Source organism: Eucyclogobius newberryi, unplaced genomic scaffold, assembly GCF_026437365.1.
Source record: "Eucyclogobius newberryi isolate DKJ021-1_F unplaced genomic scaffold, fEucNew1.0.hap1 SCAF_43, whole genome shotgun sequence".
Classification (NCBI taxonomy): domain Eukaryota; kingdom Metazoa; phylum Chordata; class Actinopteri; order Gobiiformes; family Gobiidae; genus Eucyclogobius; species Eucyclogobius newberryi.
In genome coordinates, this window is record NW_027316090.1 from 512,501 (window position 1) to 520,908 (window position 8,408).

The following is an 8,408-nucleotide window of genomic DNA, read 5'->3' on the forward strand; positions in this document are numbered from 1 at the left end:
CAATGACCTCCTGCACAATGACCTCCAGCACAATGACCTCCTGCACAATGACCTCCAGCACAATGACCTCTAGCACAGTGACCTTCAGCACAATGACCTCTAGCACAATGACCTCCAGCACAATGACCTCCTGCACAATGACCTCCAGCACAATGACCTCCAGCACAATGACCTCCTGCACAATGACCTCCAGCACAATGACCTCCAGCACAATGACCTCTAGCACAGTGACCTCCAGCACAATGACCTCTAGCACAATGACCTCCAGCACAATGACCTCCTGCACAATGACCTCCTGCACAATGACCTCCTGCACAATGACCTCGGTTTGTTCAGGGTTAAGAAGCAGATCATTAAGTGTCCTCCAGGTTTTTATCTCCTTCACACGAGCTCTAAGTCTGTCTCCTTGATCGCTCTGATCAGGTTCATTGATAAATACAGCTGAGTGTTAATGCCATGTGACCTGATCATGTGACCTGATCATGTGACCTGATCATGTTGCCTAACGGCAGCATATAAAGAGTAAACAGAATTGGACCGAGTACTGACCCCTGTGGCACACCGTAAATTACTTTAGAGCCTTGTGAGGAGCTCTGGTTTACATGAACAAATTGGAACCTATCAGATAGATAGGATTTAAACCAGCTGAGGGCGGGGCCTCTGAGGGCGGGGCCTCTGAGGGCGGGGCCTCCAACACCTACATCACATTCTAACCTCTGCAGTAGAATGTTGTGGTCGATGGTCAAACGCTGCGCTGAGGTCCAACAGAACCAGGATTGAGACCAGTCCATCGTCAGCGGCTAATGACAAATCATTTGTGACTTTAACTAGTGCAGTTTCAGTGCTGTGGTGGGCTCTGGACCCTGCTGTGGTGGGCTCTGGACCCTGCTGTGGTGGGCTCTGAACCCTGCTGTGGTGGGCTCTGAACCTTGCTGTGGTGGACTCTGGACCCTGCTGTGGTGGGCTCTGAACCCTGCTGTGGTGGGCTCTGGACCCTGCTGTGGTGGGCTCTGAACCCTGCTGTGGTGGGCTCTGAACCCTGCTGTGGTGGGCTCTGAACCCTGCTGTGGTGGGCTCTGGACCCTGCTGTGGTGGGCTCTGGACCCTGCTGTGGTGGGCTCTGGACCCTGCTGTGGTGGACTCTGAACCCTGCTGTGGTGGGTTATAAATAGGTCTGTAGTTTACCAATAGTTCAGGATCTAGATGAGTCTTTTTCAGAAGAGGTTTAATGACGTCATGTTTGAAGGACGTGGAACATAAACACTTTCTACAGAAGTATTTATTATATTCAGAATAGGGTCTATAATTAGGGGGAGAATGTCTTTGAGGAGCTTGGAATGGGGTCTAGGACACAAGTTGAGCTTTTAGAGGACATAATGGCTGAAGTTATCTCTGCTTGATCAACAGCTGTGAACCTTTCTAAGTTTACAGCTGGATTTATATGGGACGTTAGATTTAGAGCTTGGGCTAGTTCAGGGCTAATAGCGGGGGTAATTTCATCTAATTTATCTCTGATTGTTTTTATTTTATTGTTAAAAAATAGGAGGAAATCATCAGAGCTAAGTGTAGCTGGGAGTGAGGGCTCTACTGCACTGTGACAGTTTGTTACCATGGTTACAGCGCTGAAAAGGAATTTAGTGTTACTTTTGTTGACTTCTATTAGATGTGAATAATATCTGGTTCTGGCCTCACACGGAGCTGCTGACAGGACAGGAGCAACTTTTCCTGCTTTTAGAGATTCTTCTGTGAGAGCGACGAAATAATCCCTCTAACTTTCTAACTCTTTGTTTATGTGAACGCAGTTCTTGGTTGTACCAGGAGGAGGCGCTTTGACCTAATGACCTTCTGTTTTAACGGCGCGACAACGTCAAGAGCAGACTTCAGAGAATTCACATGACATGATCACATGACATGATCACATGACATGAGCACATGACATGATCACATGACATGATCACATGACATGAGCACATGACATGAGCACATGACATGATCACATGACGTGATCACATGACATGATCACATGACATGATCACATGACTTGATCACATGACATGATCACATGACATGATCACATGACATGATCACATGACATGAGCACATGACATGATCACATGACATGATCACATGACATGATCACATGACATGATCACATGACATGATCACATGACTTGAGCACATGACATGATCACATGACATGATCACATGACATGATCACATGACATGATCACATGACATGAGCACATGACATGATCACATGACATGATCACATGACATGATCACATGACATGAGCACATGACATGATCACATGACATGATCACATGACATGATCACATGACATGATCACATGACATGATCACATGACTTGAGCACATGACATGTCACTGAATATTGGCTCTATTATTTCCTTGAATTTTGAGATAGATTTTTCAGATATTGTCCTTTTCATTATAACTTTATTCTGTGGGACTGGATGATCTTTAAGAATAAACTGAAATGTAATTATGAAATGATCTGACAATATAGAGTTTTGAGGGAGACAATGAGGTCACTAATCTCTGTTCCATACGTTAGGTCAGATCCAGAGTGTGAGTCGCTTTATTTACATTCTGAGTGAAACCAATGCTGTCTAACAAGGCGCTGAAGGCATTACTGAGAGAGTCATCACTCACGTTCACCTGGATATTAAAGTCTCCAACTATAACTATTTTATCCCAGGCTAACACTAAGTTTGATCTAAAGTCAGAAAACTCTGTTAAAAACTCTGAGTAGGACCAGGAGGTCGGTAGATAACTATGAACAAAACTCCTTTTTGGTTTTTCATATTTGGACATGTGATCGACACATGAGGCTTTAAATGAGTGAAATGCATTGTTAGTTTTAGGGCTCATGTGTCGCTTGAGTGTGAGATCACTGCCACACCACCACCTCGGCCTGTGCTCCTGGAGGTGTGACAGGTAACATGGGTGGGTGGGGTTAACATGAGTGGGTGGGGTTAACATGGGTGGGTGGGGTTTACATGGGTGGGTGGGGTTAACATGGGTGGGTGGGGTTAACATGGGTGGGTGGGGTTAACATGGGTGGGTGGGGTTAACATGGGTGGGTGGGGTTAACATGAGTGGGTGGGGTTAACATGGGTGGGTGGGGTTAACATGGGTGGGTGGGGTTAACATGGGTGGGTGGGGTTAACATGAGTGGGTGGGGTTAACATGGGTGGGTGGGGTTAACATGACTGGGTGGGGTTAACATGGGTGGGTGGGGTTTACATGAGTGGGTGGGGTTAACATGGGTGGGTGGGGTTTACATGGGTGGGTGGGGTTTACATGGGTGGGTGGGGTTAACATGGGTGGGTGGGGTTAACATGGGTGGGTGGGGTTTACATGGGTGGGTGGGGTTAACATGGGTGGGTGGGGTTTACATGGGTGGGTGGGGTTAACATGGGTGGGTGGGGTTAACATGGGTGGGTGGGGTTTACATGGGTGGGTGGGGTTAACATGGGTGGGTGGGGTTAACATGAGTGGGTGGGGTTAACATGGGTGGGTGGGGTTAACATGACTGGGTGGGGTTAACATGGGTGGGTGGGGTTAACATGAGTGGGTGGGGTTAACATGGGTGGGTGGGGTTTACATGGGTGGGTGGGGTTAACATGGGTGGGTGGGGTTAACATGGGTGGGTGGGGTTAACATGAGTGGGTGGGGTTAACATGGGTGGGTGGGGTTAACATGGGTGGGTGGGGTTAACATGGGTGGGTGGGGTTAACATGGGTGGGTGGGGTTAACATGGGTGGGTGGGGTTAACATGAGTGGGTGGGGTTAACATGGGTGGGTGGGGTTAACATGGGTGGGTGGGGTTAACATGGGTGGGTGGGGTTAACATGAGTGGGTGGGGTTAACATGGGTGGGTGGGGTTAACATGACTGGGTGGGGTTAACATGGGTGGGTGGGGTTTACATGAGTGGGTGGGGTTAACATGGGTGGGTGGGGTTTACATGGGTGGGTGGGGTTAACATGGGTGGGTGGGGTTAACATGGGTGGGTGGGGTTAACATGGGTGGGTGGGGTTTACATGGGTGGGTGGGGTTAACATGGGTGGGTGGGGTTTACATGGGTGGGTGGGGTTAACATGGGTGGGTGGGGTTAACATGGGTGGGTGGGGTTTACATGGGTGGGTGGGGTTAACATGGGTGGGTGGGGTTAACATGGGTGGGTGGGGTTAACATGGGTGGGTGGGGTTTACATGGGTGGGTGGGGTTTACATGGGTGGGTGGGGTTAACATGGGTGGGTGGGGTTAACATGGGTGGGTGGGGTTAACATGGGTGGGTGGGGTTTACATGGGTGGGTGGGGTTAACATGGGTGGGTGGGGTTAACATGGGTGGGTGGGGTTAACATGGGTGGGTGGGGTTTACATGGGTGGGTGGGGTTAACATGGGTGGGTGGGGTTTACATGGGTGGGTGGGGTTAACATGGGTGGGTGGGGTTAACATGGGTGGGTGGGGTTAACATGGGTGGGTGGGGTTTACATGGGTGGGTGGGGTTAACATGGGTGGGTGGGGTTAACATGGGTGGGTGGGGTTAACATGGGTGGGTGGGGTTAACATGGGTGGGTGGGGTTAACATGGGTGGGTGGGGTTTACATGGGTGGGTGGGGTTAACATGGGTGGGTGGGGTTAACATGGGTGGGTGGGGTTAACATGGGTGGGTGGGGTTAACATGGGTGGGTGGGGTTTACATGGGTGGGTGGGGTTAACATGGGTGGGTGGGGTTTACATGGGTGGGTGGGGTTAACATGGGTGGGTGGGGTTAACATGGGTGGGTGGGGTTAACATGGGTGGGTGGGGTTAACATGGGTGGGTGGGGTGGACTCATTTAGTCTGACGTAGTCGTCTTGTTGAAGCCACGTTTCAGTTAGAGCTGAAGATCTATGTTATAGTCACTAATTAATTCATTAACTAAGAGCGATTTGGAGGAAATTGCTCTAATGTTTAGCAGTCCACATTTTACGTGTTTATTCATTTGTGTATTTGTGTCATTTGTGATTGTTATTTTCCTTAAGTTATTTGGTCTGAGCCTGAAATATTTTTTCTGAGATGTGACTTTTTGGCATTATTTGTACGAGGGACACGAGGGACACGAGGGACGCGAGGGACACGAGGGACACGAGGGACACGAGGGACACGAGGGACACGAGGGACACGAGGGACACGAGGGACACGAGGGACACGAGGGACACACACAGTCTCTATCCTTTCACCCTCCTTCTTTGACCAGGAAAAGCTGCATAACCTCTTTGGGATAAGCGCAGAAACCTGGGAGAGTCCATGGTGAAGTGAGGGATCTGACTCTCACAGACGGACAGGCCACGCCCAGGCCACGCCCAGGCCACGCCCAGGCCACGCCCAGGCCACGCCCAGGCCACGCCCGCTTGAGTGCGATGATGGCGCTGGGAGAGGCGTGTCCTTCCATGAGGCCTTGACGTAGATGGTGGAGTTAGGTCTTCCAGGCTGAATTTACACAGGCTTCATTTGTCCATCAGATTTGTCCATTTGCCTGATGTCTGTCCCTCTCTCAGTCCTGGATTGTTGCTGATGTTTGTGTCCATTTCTTTGTGATGGACTTTTCTACTGCTGCAAAAATACATTCTAAAGTACACTCTAAAGTACTCTAAAGTACATTCTAAAGTACACTCTAAAGTACATTCTAAAGTACACTCTAAAGTACATTCTAAAGTACACTCTAAAGTACATTCTAAAGTACACTCTAAAGTACATTCTAAAGTACATTCAAAAGTACATTCTAAAGTACATTCTAAAGTACACTCTAAAGTACACTCTAAAGTACATTCTAAAGTACACTCTAAAGTACATTCTAAAGTACACTCTAAAGTACATTCTAAAGTACACTCTAAAGTACATTCTAAAGTACTCTAAAGTACATTCTAAAGTACACTCTAAAGTACACTCTAAAGTACACTCTAAAGTACATTCTAAAGTACTCTAAAGTACATTCTAAAGTACATTCTAAAGTACACTCTAAAGTACATTCTAAAGTACACTCTAAAGTACATTCTAAAGTACATTCTAAAGTACACTCTAAAGTACACTCTAAAGTACACTCTAAAGTACTCTAAAGTACATTCTAAAGTACATTCTAAAGTACACTCTAAAGTACACTCTAAAGTACACTCTAAAGTACTCTAAAGTACATTCTAAAGTACACTCTAAAGTACATTCTAAAGTACATTCTAAAGTACATACTAAAGTACAATCTAAAGTACATTCTAAAGTACATTCTAAAGTACACTCTAAAGTACTCTAAAGTACATACTAAAGTACAATCTAAAGTACACTCTAAAGTACATTCTAAAGTACACTCTAAAGTACTCTAAAGTACATTCTAAAGTACATTCTAAAGTACACTCTAAAGTACATTCTAAAGTACATTCTAAAGTACATACTAAAGTACAATCTAAAGTACATTCTAAAGTACATTCTAAAGTACACTCTAAAGTACTCTAAAGTACACTCTAAAGTACACTCTAAAGTACTCTAAAGTACATTCTAAAGTACACTCTAAAGTACACTCTAAAGTACACTCTAAAGTACATTCTAAAGTACACTCTAAAGTACACTAAAGTACTCTAAAGTACATTCTAAAGTACACTCTAAAGTACATTCTAAAGTACATTCTAAAGTACACTCTAAAGTACACTCTAAAGTACATTCTTAAGTACACTCTAAAGTACACTCTAAAGTACATTCTAAAGTACACGCTAAAGTACATTCTAAAGTACACTCTAAAGTACATTCTAAAGTACACTCTAAAGTACATTCTAAAGTACATTCTAAAGTACACTCTAAAGTACATTCTAAAGTACAGTCTAAAGTACACTCTAAAGTACATTCTAAAGTACATTCTAAAGTACAGTATAAAGTACACTCTAAAGTACATTCTAAAGTAACTCTAATGTACACTCTAAAGTACATTCTAAAGTACACTCTTAAGTACACTCTGAAGTACATTCGAAAGTACATTCTAAAGTACAGTCTAAAGTACAGTATAAAGTACACTCTAAAGTACATTCTAAAGTACACTCTAATGTACACTCTAAAGTACATTCTAAAGTACACTCTAAAGTACATTCTAAAGTACATTCTAAAGTACACTCTAAAGTACATTCTAAAGTACACTCTAAAGTACACTCTAAAGTACACTCTAAAGTACATTCTAAAGTACATTCTAAAGTACACTCTAAAGTACACTCTAAAGTACACTCTAAAGTACATTCTAAAGTACACTCTAAAGTACACTCTAAAGTACATTCTAAAGTACACTCTAAAGTACACTAAAGTACTCTAAAGTACATTCTAAAGTACACTCTAAAGTACACTCTAAAGTACATTCTAAAGTACACTCTAAAGTACACTCTAAAGTACATTCTAAAGTACACGCTAAAGTACATTCTAAAGTACACTCTAAAGTACATTCTAAAGTACACTCTAAAGTACATTCTAAAGTACTCTAAAGTACATTCTAAAGTACACTCTAAAGTACACTCTAAAGTACACTCTAAAGTACATTCTAAAGTACTCTAAAGTACATTCTAAAGTACATTCTAAAGTACACTCTAAAGTACATTCTAAAGTACACTCTAAAGTACATTCTAAAGTACATTCTAAAGTACACTCTAAAGTACACTCTAAAGTACACTCTAAAGTACTCTAAAGTACATTCTAAAGTACATTCTAAAGTACACTCTAAAGTACACTCTAAAGTACACTCTAAAGTACTCTAAAGTACATTCTAAAGTACACTCTAAAGTACATTCTAAAGTACATTCTAAAGTACATACTAAAGTACAATCTAAAGTACATTCTAAAGTACATTCTAAAGTACACTCTAAAGTACTCTAAAGTACATTCTAAAGTACATTCTAAAGTACACTCTAAAGTACATTCTAAAGTACATTCTAAAGTACATACTAAAGTACAATCTAAAGTACATTCTAAAGTACATTCTAAAGTACACTCTAAAGTACTCTAAAGTACACTCTAAAGTACACTCTAAATTACTCTAAAGTACATTCTAAAGTACACTCTAAAGTACACTCTAAAGTACACTCTAAAGTACATTCTAAAGTACACTCTAAAGTACACTAAAGTACTCTAAAGTACATTCTAAAGTACACTCTAAAGTACATTCTAAAGTACATTCTAAAGTACACTCTAAAGTACACTCTAAAGTACATTCTTAAGTACACTCTAAAGTACACTCTAAAGTACATTCTAAAGTACACGCTAAAGTACATTCTAAAGTACACTCTAAAGTACATTCTAAAGTACACTCTAAAGTACATTCTAAAGTACATTCTAAAGTACACTCTAAAGTACATTCTAAAGTACAGTCTAAA